We start from the raw sequence: 16,093 nt of genomic DNA on the forward strand, positions 1-16,093 counted from the left end.
TGATTTGAGTTATGCTATTGGGCTCATAAGTCAATTCATGCAGAAGCCCAGGAAGCCACACTTGGATCCTGCTAGATGGATTATGGGATAGATAAATTCCATTGTAGATCATGGGTTGTTCTATGAGAAAGATAAGGTCCTGAAACTCATTGGTTACATAGATGCGATTTGGGTAGGATGCTCATATGATTGTAGATCTACAAATGGTTATGCCTTTGGATTTGGAAATGAAATGATGAGCTGGAGCAGCAAGAAGTAACCAATGGTTGCATTGTCTAGCACTGAGGTAGAGTATAGGGGTGCTGCATTGGCAGCATGTGAGATTGCATGGCTGCTCAAGCTTATGGTTGATTTGGACATACAGGTGGATGCTCCATTGACTTTGTTATGTGACAATCTCAGTAGTGTACTCTTGGCAACAAATCTAGTGTATCATGCTAGGACTAAACACATTGAGGTACACTACCATTTTATCATAGAGATAGTTCTTACAAGGAAAGTAGACCTTATGCATGTGAAGATAGATGAGCAGGTTGTAGATATCTGGTGTGCAAATCGGATGTTGTATGCGCGTGTAGTGAACACCGGAAGGTCCCCAAGAATTAAAGAACTCTACCAAAACTCATAAAGTAAGAAGAAGGTTTTGCACGACATGAAGCAAAAATACCAATTGGATATAATCTCCCCCCATGCCTTGTGTGAGCGCTCCACAAGGCATGTATTTATAAATTTATTAACCTCCAAGCTAAAAAATAGCCCAATTTTACAATTAGCATACTTTGGCTTTTGTGTTTGCTTTTGTCCAAATAAAGAATAAAGCAGTTGGGCATCCCAAAAGTCAGGCTGTGCCCAACTTCAATGTCCAATAATGAAGTATTTAAATTGAGCACCCATGTGCATACAAAATAATAAATATTTGTCAAGCACTTCAATAAATAAGCACGCCTAATAAATATTAGCACCAATCCTTTAATGATAAAATGTGCGCCCATCAAAAATGATAATTTCTTCTCGGTAATTTGAATACACGCTATCGCTTAGTGCTTTCCAACACCACTGCTGCCTACTCTACACATCAACTGAAGCATTTACAAATGTTAGAAAATAATAAAATTAAATCGACAAAAGTGAATACCTAGCAGTCTTCAACTACAAAATAAATAAATAGGTTGAAAATCTATCCTAAACTTAATTTAATATGAGTGCACTCTAAACTCATAAATGTCCATTAATTTAAATATGTATTTTGTGGAATCACCCCATCCAAGTGCATATTAAATTAACATGACGTCCTAAAAGGACAGGCGTCCCTGTCAACTTCTCGCACAAGGAATCCACATTGTGTACGAGCCCTTACAAATAAATATAGTTTTATAGAGTTCACTGCAAAACCTCACAGAATGCACCATGGTCTCACTGAATCCACTATGGAATATGCCTCCTGGCATCATACCCCCGGGGTGAGATAGCAATTGTCCTCAATTGCTATTAGCTCAATGTGGAGCAAGCAGTGAGGGATAAGCACTTAGGTTGTAGGCGTGCATCCATTGGGCCTCTTCAATGGGATGATTTTTAAACTTAACCAAATATCTAGAATATCTACGGCCAGTTCTAGTGGTCATAAAGTCAGTATCTAAAATAGTTTCAAGTCAAGGATGTTAGTTTGTTCTTCTAACAAAGGAGGGTTTTTGTAGACAGGGTGGACAGGTAATTGGCTAGCCTATAAAAGATTGTAACAAACTGATATGAAAAGTATTATGAATTTTCTAGTGCTTGGATAGTTTTAATTTAAATGCATTGTCATTGATTTTGTGAATGATTTTGAAAGGTCCATAAAATCTAGGGGCTAACTCAACAACAGGGTGTTTCTCAACACTTTGCAATATTCTCTTTTTAATACGTAACCAAACATAATCATCAACTTTAAAACTCATGGCTTTTCTTTTCTTGTTTGCTTGTTTAGTGTATGATTGGTGGGCTTTCGCAATCATATTTTTAACTTTAGCAAAAATAGTAGCATGTGAATTTGCAATATCATCAGCAGCTTTAACTTTGTTTGACAATGACGTAACAAGTGTAGGCAATCTATATCCATAAATGATTTTAAAAGGTGCTTTATGTGTAGTTGTATATGGTGTATTATTGTATGCAAATCGAAGTAGATGCAATTGTGTATCCCATGTTTGTGGTTTTGAAATTGTGTATGTGCGCAAAAGATCTAGAATTGTACTGTTAGTAACTTCTATTTGCCCATTGGTTTCAGGATGAAATCCATATGAGAAATCAATCTTAGTACCTAAATTAGCAAACAAAGTAGTCCAAAAATTATTATAGAATCTAGAATCATGATCTAAAATAATAACTTTTGGCAAACCATGGTCAATGAAAATAGTCTTTAAAAACAATTGTGTAGCTTGAGATGCAGTTAATGTTTTCTTGCATGGAAGGAAATATTCTTGTTTGCTAAATCGATCTACAATAGTCCAAATCATATCATGATTAGCTTGTGTGTTAGGCAAACTAATTATAAAATCCATTGAAATATGTTCCCATGGTCGTCCAGGAATTGGTAAGGCATTAATAAACCATATTGGTTACCATGGTGTCGCTTAACTCTTTGAAAATTTAAACACTCAGAAACAAAGTTAGAAACATTAAATTCCATTTATGGCGAATAAAAATCTTCAACTAATGTACGTAAAGTAGAAATAATACCTCAATGGCCTTGATATGGGGGACAATGAATTTTGTGTGACACAAATGATCTAAATGGAACAGTGACACACAATATTTTCTCATAAAATATAAATCCATCAGAATAAGACAAATAATAAATTGGAATCCAATTATTAGAAACTAGTTTATTCAAATCATCTTGAAAATAGGGATCATGATCATAGGTATCTTTCATAGGGATAAGGGAATCAAAAGATAGAATGGAAATATTATGGATACTTGGTCTTCTACTCAATGCATCAGCAATTACATTCTCTTTTCCAGGTTGATATTGGATAAGTGGATGGAAACTTTGAATGAAAGCAGCCCATTTAATATGACAGTCAGAAATTTGTGGTTGACTAAAAAGATGTTTGATTCTTTATTGGTCAGTTTTGATCATGAATTCAAATCCCATTAGATAGTGTTTCCATTGACGTAAAGCTTGTACTACTACTAACAATTCATTATCATAGATAGAATACTTCAGCTCAGAGGGTTTAAGTTTGCAACTAGAATAGGCTATGGGATGTGAATCTTTCATAAGAACAGCTCCTATTCCCGATCTGCTAGCATCGGTGACTACTAGAAAGAATGGTTGATCAAAATTAGGTAATTGCAAAATAGTTGCATGTATTAAAGCATGTTTCAATAAATCAATAGACTTTTATTTATTATCATACCACTGATATACAACACCTTACTTTAACAATTTTGTTAAAGACAATGCAATCAATGAAAAATTTCTCACGTTTATTCTGTAAAAGCTAGCAAGACCTAAGAAAGAACGTAACTCATGCATATATTTAGGGATTGGACAATTTAAAATTACTTTTATATTTTTAGGATCAACTTGAATACCATCAGAAGAAACAATGTGACCTAAATATTCAATTTGGATTTGAAAAATTTCACTCTTTTCAAGGTTAGAATATAATTGATTATCTTTCAATAATTTGAAAACCAAAGATAAATGTTCATAATGCTCATTCTCATTTTTACTAAAAATCAATATGTCATAAAAAATAAATGCTGATACTTCAAAAATATACGAATCATCATATGACTGAATGTAGCTAGTGCATTAGTCAAACCAAAAGGCATAATAAGGAATTCATAATGACCAAATTGAGTTCTAAATGCAGTCTTGAAAATGTCAAGTGTATCCAATCATACTTGATGATATCCAGATTTGAGATCTATCTTGCTAAAAATAGTGGCTCCCTGTAGTTTATCCATGAGGTCGTCTACCCTAGAGATTGGATATCTATTCTTAACAATGATCTTGTTTAGGGCACGATAGTCAATGCACATCCTATAGGTATTATTTTTCTTCTTGACTAATATGACATGTGCACCAAAAGGAGAACTACTAGGCCTAATAAGTCCTCGGGTTAATAGTTCTTCAACTTGGGCTTGGATTTCTTTCTGTTTAATTTGATTGTGTCTATAAGGTGCCTTGCATGGTGGTTGAGAACCTAGGATTAAATCTATTTTATGGTCTTAAGGGACATCAGGGGGTAAATTAGTAGCAAAACAATATTTAAATTGTGAAAGAAATTGTGCGTGCCTAGGATGCATCTAATTTTCCTTAGCTTCAATTTCATTCACACATACTAAGTATGATTTGCTACCTTTTCTCAATGCACGTTTAGCTTGTGTGTGACTAAGCAATGGAATTTTATCAAAGGTGTGTGTTCCATGTAATGTAATTTGTTTTTTGTTAGAATGAATTCTCATTGAATGTGTGGAATAATCTATGTCGGGATTATATTTGTGACATCAAGGCATTCCTAAAATAATGTCACTAGCTTGTAAAGGCACAACCAAGAAATTTTTGCACTCAACATAATCACCAATTTTAATTTCTAGATCATGAACTTCTTGTGTACCATTGTATCTAGTGCCTAAGAATGTAGCTTTTATGCGATAATGAGTTGGAACAGTATGTAAATTCAATTCTTTTACCAACTTTGGAGAAGTAAAATCATGTGTGCTTCTATCATCATACAAAACAATCTTTTCTTGACCATGCACAAGACATTTCATTGCTAATAATGAATGAGGATTTGGCATACCTAGTAAAGTATCTGAAGCAGTACTGATATCATCATCATCTTCCGTGGAATCTAGCATATCTTCATAGTATTCATCTTCAGTCGCACCCAAGTAGTCGATTTGAACAGTTGTCTTCTTGGATTAACAATTTACTACTAAGTGTCCAGGTCGTTGACACTTGTAGCAAACTATAGGCTTTACTTTGGAAACATTATTGGTAATGGCTGGAAATTTAGGTATGTTGGGATTTGGTTGGAGAGAAGACTTAGGGTTTGAATTTGTGTTTGATGGTAAAGGAGGGGGTTGGGTCCGGGATTTATGAAAAGAATAAGAAACAAATAAATTTTGATTGAATCTTAGAAAGTTAGAATTGAATTGCTTTGTACCAAAGTTACCGTTAGCTGAAAACTATTGCGATCACTTTTCTCGTCCACAAATTTTGTCTTCAACATCATGGGCCAAAGAAATCTCATCCTCCAAAGTCTTTGGCTTGAACATGTTCACTTTCACATAGAAGTGACCAAGCAAACCAAACCTATACTTGCGCTTGTGGATCATCTCAGAAACAAATTCAAGCATTTGAAGTTGCAGTAAGGCACTCTAGTGTATTGTGGTATGGATTCTTGATCTCTGTGTTGTAGAAGATCTCACTGTTTGATTGCTTTTTCATAGAATTGAGGTGGAAGAAAATTCTGCAAAAATTTCTTTTGAAAGGCCTCCCAAGTAGTAGGACAATGAGTTCTCTTGCGGATAACAATCCACCATAATGATGCTCTGTCCAGTAGATGGTTAGTGACACATTTGAGTTTATATTTTTGAGCATCCTGCTCTTCATGGAAATAATCATCAAATTGACTAATAAAGTGAAAATAGTTTTTCCGTCACATTGCCCATAAAAAGTACGAAATTTGAAATTTCTTTTACTTTTCTTGGCTTCTTTCTTGAGGGACTGTGCTTCGAGTGTTGCATCAATCATACATCGAATAACATCTTCGGGTTGCGCTCCATCTTGATTGATAGTGGATCATTGCAGTGTAGCCAGTTGGCCTTGCAAAGTTTGATGTGCTCCTCATTCCTCTTGAAGTTGCATCATAATTAGGTTCAATTTTTTCTCCATGGTTGGTTTCGGCAAATCACCTTCGGTCATAAAATCTTCCATGTTTTAATCGAACATCTTGCAAAATCTCAAACAACATCACACACTGGATCTTGTCAGAGGGATGAGCGTAGCTGGAATTTGGGTTTACAAGGCTTGCTTTAAAAAAAAAATATGACTTTTTTGCAATCTTTCTTCTTTTGTGAGTACGACAATTGATGATGGTCTTCTTCCAATGAATACTTCTTCCGTGTAGACTATGTATAACAATTTGCTGTTGGAAATTGCCTCTGTTGAGGTGTAGGTATGAACAAAGGCTTGCTGAAGGTGCAAAGTGGGTTCGGTATTGGTTGTGTGTGAACTCCCACTATGGGGGAAGTTTAGAATTGAAATCTTTAAGCTTTAGAAAACTTAAAAAGATTAAGCTTAAGCTTTTTAATAAAAGCTTAATGAATTGTCAAATCAATGTGTGGGACAGCGATATGTTGACACCAGATTTGACACCAGTCAGTACGTCCTTCCGGTGCCATTCGTGAGATTTTAAACAACTAAGAGCTTAAGCTCTTTAAACTTAAGCATTAAGCTTAACTTAACACTAATCTTAAATTATTTTCTTTGAGAAGAATATGACCTGGGAAGTGGTCCTCCGTCATCTAAGAGTGGCCCTTTGTCATCTGACAGCATAGCAGGGGGTTCTTCATAGCCAAGAACACGCTGGTATTGATGGTTCATTGCGAGACTACCTATAGAACCTGTTCGTTCCACGAGCTTTGCCTTTACGCGAGATGGTAAGTGATTGGGAGCCCTTGATCATCTCAGCTTTGCTTTGATACCACTGGTGCACAAATCAGATGATGTATGCATGCGTAGTGAACACCGGAAGGTCCCCAAGAACAAAGAACTCTACTAAAACTCATAAAGTAAGAAGAAGGTTTTGTGCAACATGAAGCAAAAAGACTAATTGGGTACAATCTCCCCCCATGCCTTGTGTGAGCGCTCCACAAGGCATGTATTTATAAATTTATTAACCTCCAAGCCAAAAAATAGCCCAATTTTACAATTAGCATACTTTGGCTTTTGTGTTTGCTTTTGTCCAAATAAAGAATAAAGCGGTTGGGCGTCCCAAAAGTCAGGCTGTGCCCAAATTCAATGTCCAATAATGAAGTATTTAAATTGAGCACCCATGCGCATACAAAATAATAAATATTTGTCAAGCACTTCAATAAATAAGCACGCCTAATAAATATTAGCACCAAGCCTTTAATGATAAAATGCACGCCCATCAAAAATGATAATTTCTTCTCGGTAATTTGAATACATGCTATCGCTCAGTGCTTCCCAGCACCACTGCTGCCTACTCTACACATCAACTGAAGCATTTACAAATGTTAGAAAATAATAAAATTAAATCGACAAAAGTGAATACCTAGCAGTCTTCAACTACAAAATAAATAAATAGGTTGAAAATCTATCCTAAACTTAATTTAATATGAGTGCACTCTAAACTCATAAATGTCCATTAATTTAAATATGTATTTTGCGGAATCACCCACGTGCATATTAAATTAACATGACACTCGAAAAGGACAAGCGTCCCCGTCAACTTCTCGCACAAGGAATCCACGTTGTGTACGAGGCCCAGAAGATACATATAGTTTTATAGAATCTAACGCAAAACCTCACAAAATCCACAATGGAATAAAAACCTCACGGAATCCACTATGGTCTCACAGAATCCACCGTGGAATATGTTTCTTGGTATTAATATCTTTACCAAGTCTTTGGTTAAAGATAAGTTTAGTGTTTTTAGACAGTTGCTTGGTGTACAGATGCTGTCTTGAGCTTGAGGGGGAGTGTTAGGACTTCAAGCTCAGCTCTACTACCTTTAGGTTGTGTGTACCCACGCGACATTTAGCTAGTCGAGCTATACCACATGCGGATATTAAATAAGTCGGTCTGTACTTGGCGTGAATGGTCTTACAAACCTTAGGCCTTAGAGTGTTGCATTCATCTTAGTTATATGGATTATGGAATATGAAGAAAATGTGAGATGAGCATATGGCTCTTTACTATTGCTCCAATCCTTCTCTCTATCTCTCTCTTCTAACAGTTTTTGTTAAACATCCTAGGAATTGAGTTACATTTTGGAGAGTCTCCTTTTCCTCCAAATGCAAGGAAATTCGGGCTTAGATTTCCTTTGAGCATTGCTATAATGCGGGGCTATAGTAGTGCTGTTCGAAAGATGTACTCACCTCTTGATGGAATGAAGAATGTATTTACTACTAATTATTCTTAGTTTTCAACAAAACGTTCATGTTGATTTAAGCCTATGGAAGCTATATGCAAGGCTGAACTCATATCCATGCAATGGGCTACTAAGGAACTGAGAGAATTGGGGTTGTTAGCTAAAAATGAAGGCATTTCATGCCTCTTTTATGGGTTGAATATTACTAACACTATGGCTAAAATTTCAGAAACTATACATGCAAAAAATGAGGTTGAAAATAGTGTTGTCAGTATCTTCTTTGGACATGTATGATGTTATAGCATTGTTTGCTTTAGCACAAAGGATTACAATGGGCTGAAGTAGTCATGGTGGAGATAAAGTATAAGATAGTTGACAAAAAGGTAAAGCGAGTCACTTCCATAGACAGTGAAGGTCTGTACGAGAAAGTGTTAAGGCAACCAAGTTTAGGAATCCTAAAGATATAGGTCATTCTTTTACAACTGAAACACTACAGAAATTGAAAGTTGGTGCAGAAGGGTTTCTTTTACATGCTAAAAGAGATAGTTTTATGCAAATATTAGCTAGGCATGGGAAAGCATTTGCATTGTAGCTAGCTAAAACAAGTTCTGTGGATCTGAATGTTGTCTCTCCTATGGTACTATTTACTACACCACATGTGGAACTCAAGGGCTATTCTAGTGCCTAAAGCTTACTTGCCAAAGCTAATGGATTTGGTAAATGAAAAGATTTGCATGAAGAACTTGGAGCCCTCTTCAGCCCCATACTCAAATCATTGGTTTATTGTGCCCAAAAAGAATGGAGCTCAAGATATGCAACCACTCAATAAAGTGACAATAAGAAATGGGGGTGCATGTCCTATGATTGATGAATTTGTAGAGGCTTTTATAGGTAGAGTGATCTATTCTTTGGGTGATCTTTACTTGGGGTATGATCAATTTCAGCTTGTAGAGTTGAGAGCAGTGATATCACAACTATGAAGTCTCCCTTGGTATTAGTACAGATGTATACTCTCCCACAAGGTGCAATGAACTCAGTAGCACACGTGACAAATGCTATGAATAGGGTACTCAAGGATTTTATGCCACAATTGACAATGCCCTTCTTGGATGATGTTCCAATTAAAGGGTGTGCAATGGATGAAAGAATGAAGAGATAGATGCTCATAGGTGTAGACAGTTTGTTGTAGACCGTATTATTGATTGTGAAAGGATTTTGACACGTCTAGAAGAGGTGCATTTAACTTATTTTGGAAAAAGTTAGTCTTTGGAGTTGAAGAGGTTTTGATTGTTGGGAATATGTGTGGGCCCTATGGGAGAAGACCAATACCAATGAAAATAGATGGGATTGATAAAATGAAACATGTATGTATGAATGTATCTGAGGAGGTGCATAGTCTCTTGGGTGCATGTGTGTTCTATTTGATATGGATCCCTCACTTTGCACATGTGGTTGATGCTCTATATCAGCTCTTGAGGAAAGTTCAAATGTTTCACTAGGAAAGGAAGCATTAAAAAGCAATGAAGAAATTGAAATGGCTCTTGAAATTTGGTCCTATATTGAGAAAGACTGATTATTCACATGGGAAGCCTATCATTATTACTTTTGATACAAGCCCATTCAGGATTGGATGGGCAATTGGGCAAGATGATGAGAAAGGGCAAAGATATGCAAATCTATTTGGTGCTAAAATATTGACCAAGCGACAAAGAAGGTATCTACAAGTAAAAAAAGAAATATGGGGAATTGTGATAGCCCTTAAATGTGATGAGGTGTATTTTATGGGTGCTCGTGTAGTCCTTGAGACTGATTGTTTGCCGGTATTGGGTGTGATTACTAGTTGTGCTACCTTCTTGGACATTGTTATGCTTCAGTGGATTGCATACATAAAATCTTTGAACCCTAAATTTCAACATATTGTAGGAGGAGATAACCCAGTGGTAGACATGTTATTTCGTGCACGCTATGAGAATGAAGATGGAATGATGGATGAGGAGGAAAAAGATGACTTTCTTATAGCTAATAATGATCTTTTGATTAGTGAAATTGAATTGACAATCATTGTAACTACAAGTAAAGCTCTCATGAACGCAAGGACAACATTAAATGTAGTAAATACAATAGCTAGGTTATCAAGTAAAGTGTTGTAAGAGTGAATTCAACAATGCAAGGAGTTGTTAAAACACTAAAAAAAGCTTGGATAGCAATGAGAAAACACTTTAGATGTTATGTATCTTATATAGAAGTGTTTCTAGAAGACAAATATGTAGGAGAGTGGTTGAGAATTGGTTAATACCTCAACACATTAACAAAGAAAGATGAGTGGTCAGATGAGGAGTTTAGGAAGATCAAGAGGAAAGCCTATGGGTTTTTCTTAAAATATGGGTACTTGTGGAAACAGGCTAAGAAGAAATAGGGTATGCCATTGTGAGTTCTAGGTGATAGAGCCTCACAAGTAAACATTATGCAAGAATTTCATGAAAGCTTATGGGCTGGCCATAGAGGTGTTTGGGGTACTTTTGCAAAGATCAAAGAAAAATAATGGTGGTAGGGCATGTATAAGGATGTTTCTCACTTTGTGGAAACATATACGACATGTCAAATGTATTCATATATGAGACATCATGATGGATTGTAGCCCACATATTCCTTGTCTCTTCATTTTAAGTGGGTGGTGGATTTAGTTACGATGCCTACATGTCTTTGGAAAATGAGATATCTTGTACTTTCCTGTGAAGACTTGACTAATCAAGTGGAAGGGAGAGCTCTACATACCAAGATAACAAATGTAGTGTGTACTTTTCTCTTAGAAGAGATCTTTTGTCCACATTGTTGTGTGGGAAAAATTATAGTAGACACACGTGAAATGGATGCAGATGAAGCCCATGATTTCTTTACATGGTTGGGGATAAATATTGCTTTAACTTTGGCTTATAACCATAAAGGAAATGGAAAAGGTAAAAGAGGTCACCCACTTATTGTGAAGGAATTGGTGGCAAAAGCATGTGGAGAGAAGGTAAAAGAGTAGCTAGGATTTCTCACTTATACTTTGTGGGCTAACAAAACAACTCATAGTGTTGTTAAAGGATATATGCCTATTGAATTGATGCATGGTCCAAAACCTATCATGTTGATAGAAGAGATGACAATCACATGGAGTATGCTACCTTGGGAAGAGGAGTTGAATCAAGAGGAGTTGTTGGCCTTACGTATTAGATAGTTGGAAAGAAAGTTAGAAGATATAGAGGCAGCAATCGCAAAGTTAAGAGTAAAAACAAAAGACATAGATTGAGGCCAAGAACCATACAAGATGGGGATTGGGTGCTCTTTATGACAATAATTTGAACAACCAGCATAATGCCATGCATAAATTCTCCAAACGATGGTTCAAACCCTATGTGGTAAGACAAGTGTTTGATAATGCTACTTATGCATTAAATGAGATGGATGTGATAGCCATAAAACTTTTTCTAGCAAGGAAAATAATCAAATTATTCAAGAGGTGGGAATCTACTATCCACGAGTTGCTAGAGCTAGAAAAAAATAGTGGCCATGATACAAGGGCTAGCCAAGAAAATATAGAAGATGAAGAAGCAAATGATATGGTTGCACATGATGAGGAGAACTTAGAATCTGGTGACAAGTAGGACTCTAGCACATATTGGAGGATGTGTAGATTCAAAGGGGCTAGATGTCGTCCTGCTATGAGGACACAGTGTGAAAAACCCTAGAGTGCATCATTAGCCGGCTTTCTTATTAATCTAGAGAGTTAATGCTATATTAGTCATTAGTGTTAGTGTCCATAGTGTGGATAGTTTCAAAATATAGGATTTTTGGATAAGTTTAGCCTATCTTTTATATTTTGGATATTATTTCTTGTAAATATCCTAAAAAGGTATAGAAAACTTCTAGAATTTGTGACATGCAAAAAGCAAGTGGCTTTTTAGCCAATTTTGGGAGATCTCATGCAAAAAGAGGGGCTTTCGAATTTGCACGGTGCACGATCGTAATTTTTAGGCAGCAACCAACACTTTGAATTGAGAAGAAAAAGAAAGAGCGATCCACGAGAATTTTGATCAGGTGTCCTATGGCTTTATCCCTCTTTCAAAGCCAACAACAGAACCATAATCAGATTTGCCATTTGAGCAGTAGAGAAGAAGCTAATGTTTGGTGTGCGTTTTTGGTCTACCAAGAAGCTTTAGGAGATCTAATGCTTGGAGATAGCTTCCGAGTAGTTGCAGATAAGGATTTTGTTTATCGTCTCAGGTTCTATAAATATATAGTGTTTTAAATCATTGATCATAGATTGAGGCCAAGAACCATACAAGATGGGGATTGGGTGCTCATTTATGACAGCAATTTGGACAACCGACATAGTGCCATGTGTAAAGTCTCCAAATGATGGTTTGGACCCTATGTGGTAAGACAATTATTTGATAATGCTACTTATGCATTAAATGAGATGGATGGGATAGTCATAGAACCTCTAGTAGCAGGTAAGATAATCAAATTATTCAAGATGTGGGAATCTACTCTCTATGAGTTGCTTGAGCTAGAAGAAAATAGTGGCCATGATACAAGGGCTAGCCAAGAATATATAGAATATGAAAAAGAAAAGGATATGATTGCAGATGATGAGGAGAACTCAGAATTTGGTGACAACTAGGACTTTGACACATACTAGCGAATGTGCAAATTCAGAGGGGATAGATATTGTACCTCTACTACATGGACACAGTGTGAAAAATCCTAAAGTGCATCATTAGCCAGCTTTCTTATTAATCTAGAGAGTCAATGTCATACTAGTCATTAGTGTTGGTGTCAATAGTTTAGATGGTTCCAAAATACAACATTTTTGGATAATTTAGCCCATTTTTGATATTTTGGATATTATTTCTTGTAAATATCCTAAAAAGGTGTAGAAAACTTCTAAAATAAGGTGACATGCAAAAAGCAAGTAACTTTTTAGCCAGTTTTGGGAGATCACATGCAAAAAGAGGGGCTTCTGAATTGACACAGTACGTGATTACAATTTTTAGGTAGCAAACAATACTTTGAAGGTTCAGTAAGCGAGCTACTAGGGATCTCATAATGCTCTAGCAAGGAGTCTGGATGGTGAACACGAAAGGCTCAAGTTCCATACACTTTTGATTAAGTTGATGGAATGCTTTTGGATGGATGTTTATGGAAAGATGTACATCTTTTACAAACTCATTTATGGGAAGTTCCATCATGCAATTTCTAAGACGTGTCTCACAAAGTACCATTTATTTAGAGATGTTGGTATGTAAGTGTTGAAAAAGGGTGGCCCTAGTTGGCAATGATGAGATTCATAGGGGGAAGAGAAAAAGCATGCATGTTTTTGGAAGAAAAGCATGAGCTTATGCTTTTTGTGGAGGAGGCCTACATGACCATGTGGTAGTGCATAAAAGAACTAAAGGGAAGGAAGAGAATCTATCTTGATTTTTAATTGTGAATTGGAGGGTGAGAAGGTTTTATTTCGCTACAAATGGTCAAAGAGATGATTCATAGGGTGGCATAGGACTACAGAGAGTGATGTCATAGTGGACCAACTACAACATGAGCTACTGCAAATATTGACAAGGCTCTACCATAGCCTCAAGCCTAGCTTGCAAGTGCTAATGTGATTCCAGCTCTAACTTCTTCACCATTGCCTCTAGTAAGTGGTGCACCCCAAAAGCCCATGCTTGATAAGAGCTTCCTACTTGATTTGTGCATGCATCCAAGACATTGAATTCCAAAAGCTTCAGATCTATTCTACTTTGATGGATTGAGCCTTTTGAAAGGTTGCATGTTGCTTAGGGAGCTATGAAGGTCATGTGAGTAAATAAGCTCATGGAATACATGAGCCATCTATCATGATCTCTTAATGCAATGTGATCATTGGCACATCGTGGGAGATGACTTTACTAGACAAGGAATAAGAATATAAATATGATAGCTAGCAATGCTGCATTCATCATTTTGTAGTGATTCTAACTTAAGGAAACATTTTTCCATTTTCAGCTTTGACTTCACGTCTTCATGGACTGAATCAACTGAGCTCCATGTATCTTAGTCTAATGATTATGTTCCATCGACCAAATAGCACATGGAGAAGAAGTAAATAATAAATTTTCAACATAAAGATGACTTGAAGACTAAAAAACTAGACCTTGACTATTTACTCCTTCAACCTTCTATGCTTAAAGATGGGTTGACAAGCCAAATAAGATTTCTACTTTAAGCCATGAGTTGTGATGTAAGAAAGATGGTGTAGGATTTTGGATATTTTGATGCGTAAGGAGAAACTATTCTTATAGTTGCTAGACTATAGTACTTGGATAGTGTGTTTTGTCAAGAATCATGGCATCAACTCAACAAGTTCACTATATATACATCCTCTATATCATGTGTGTTCAATGAATATTTATATTTATAAACATCCTTATCTATGAATTTTTCTTGAATCAAATAAAATCCTTTTTTATTCAATCTGTAATAAGTAACCCCTTTATATGACACCCTTTTGTATGTAAAAATGTATAAAAATTATGTGTTGAAAATCCCTTATTTTGAACTCGCATGATACATATATTCATAAGTGACCTCGAGGATACCAATCTTCATGTGGTTCTTCTTCTTGACATAATGAGCTGTTTTAAGAATGAGCATCAAGTATGTAACACAATTTATACTATGCTTATGGCTTGATGCAAGGACTTGAATAGAGTGTACTAAGAACAAAGTGAATCTTTTCAATTTCATTATTGATCTTATACATTTTATAGGAACTCAATTTAGTGTTGGTTTCCCTTTAACTTCCATCCTGCTTTCCTCTTATCCTCCATAGATTTGTGGCTCTATATGATAACTCCTTGACATTTTTGGTGAGCTCGACATGAATTGTCATGTCAGGATTGCAGGATGGGAGATTGTGGGAATCATAAAGGTGACAGGGACTTTAATAAGGAATGTAGCAGGGAGTGGATGAAGTTACTAGAAAAGTGTATACATGTAGTGAATCATAAAGATTTGGATATGGATTGCAAGTAACAAAGAGTTCAAATATATATGGATTCAAAACAAATGTAATTACTGCATCAAGTCATAGAAATGTAGAAAGAGGAAATTACTAAATAGAAACCTGAGCAAATGTAGGATTTGGCAATAGGAGCACTTCAATAGATTCTAGAGGATGTAGGTCTATTTAATGGATAGGATATATCTAACTATCTTAAAGTTTTTTATGAAAGATTTCAACAATGTGATATCCTAGAGGATTATAGAATGGAATGTTTTGAATGCATTGATAAAATCAGGTTCAAAGAACAAGCTCAAGAGATACAATGTACAATTTGGGATGAATATAAGCATGTTCTTAAAGCCTAGAAATAATGTAAGGGTGCACAAAAAGCTAAGATGTGTATACAAAATTGTGATTTATCTCGTGGATTATTTGCACTTCCATCACTAGATGCAAAAGAGATAGAGGATAATGCAAATGTGGACATAAATCTAGAGCGTACTAATGCTACAAAGGTTATGACTAGGGATGTTTCTATGATATTTGACATACAATTTGGTGCTATCAATGCAAATGTATTAACTGTTAATGCAACGAGGGTCATGAAGATGCATCATTAGCTGGCTTGTTTAATGCAGTGCTAGTGGAGGATGTTAAAAATGCTACAATTGATAATGTGGATCCATTGTCTATTATTGATTTTATCGGTAACATGTCTAATGATGATGTAATAATGGAGTGCGTTGATGCTATTGTGCAAGAGAGGGATGACGCTATGATAGTGGAGGATGCAAAAGCAACAGATGCTTTAGGAGAGTAATCAGAAGTGCAAATGGATGCTCCAATCATGCAATACAATGAAAATCCATTTGCAAGTCATATTCTAGCTCTACATAAAGAGATGTATGTCTGGGAGAGTGTTCCTTTGCAATTTCATGAGGTTGGGATTAAA

This window comes from Lygodium microphyllum, unplaced genomic scaffold (genome assembly GCF_053477565.2).
Source record: "Lygodium microphyllum isolate KBCC unplaced genomic scaffold, Lygodium_microphyllum_v1.1.10 scaffold_31, whole genome shotgun sequence".
Taxonomy (NCBI): domain Eukaryota; kingdom Viridiplantae; phylum Streptophyta; class Polypodiopsida; order Schizaeales; family Lygodiaceae; genus Lygodium; species Lygodium microphyllum.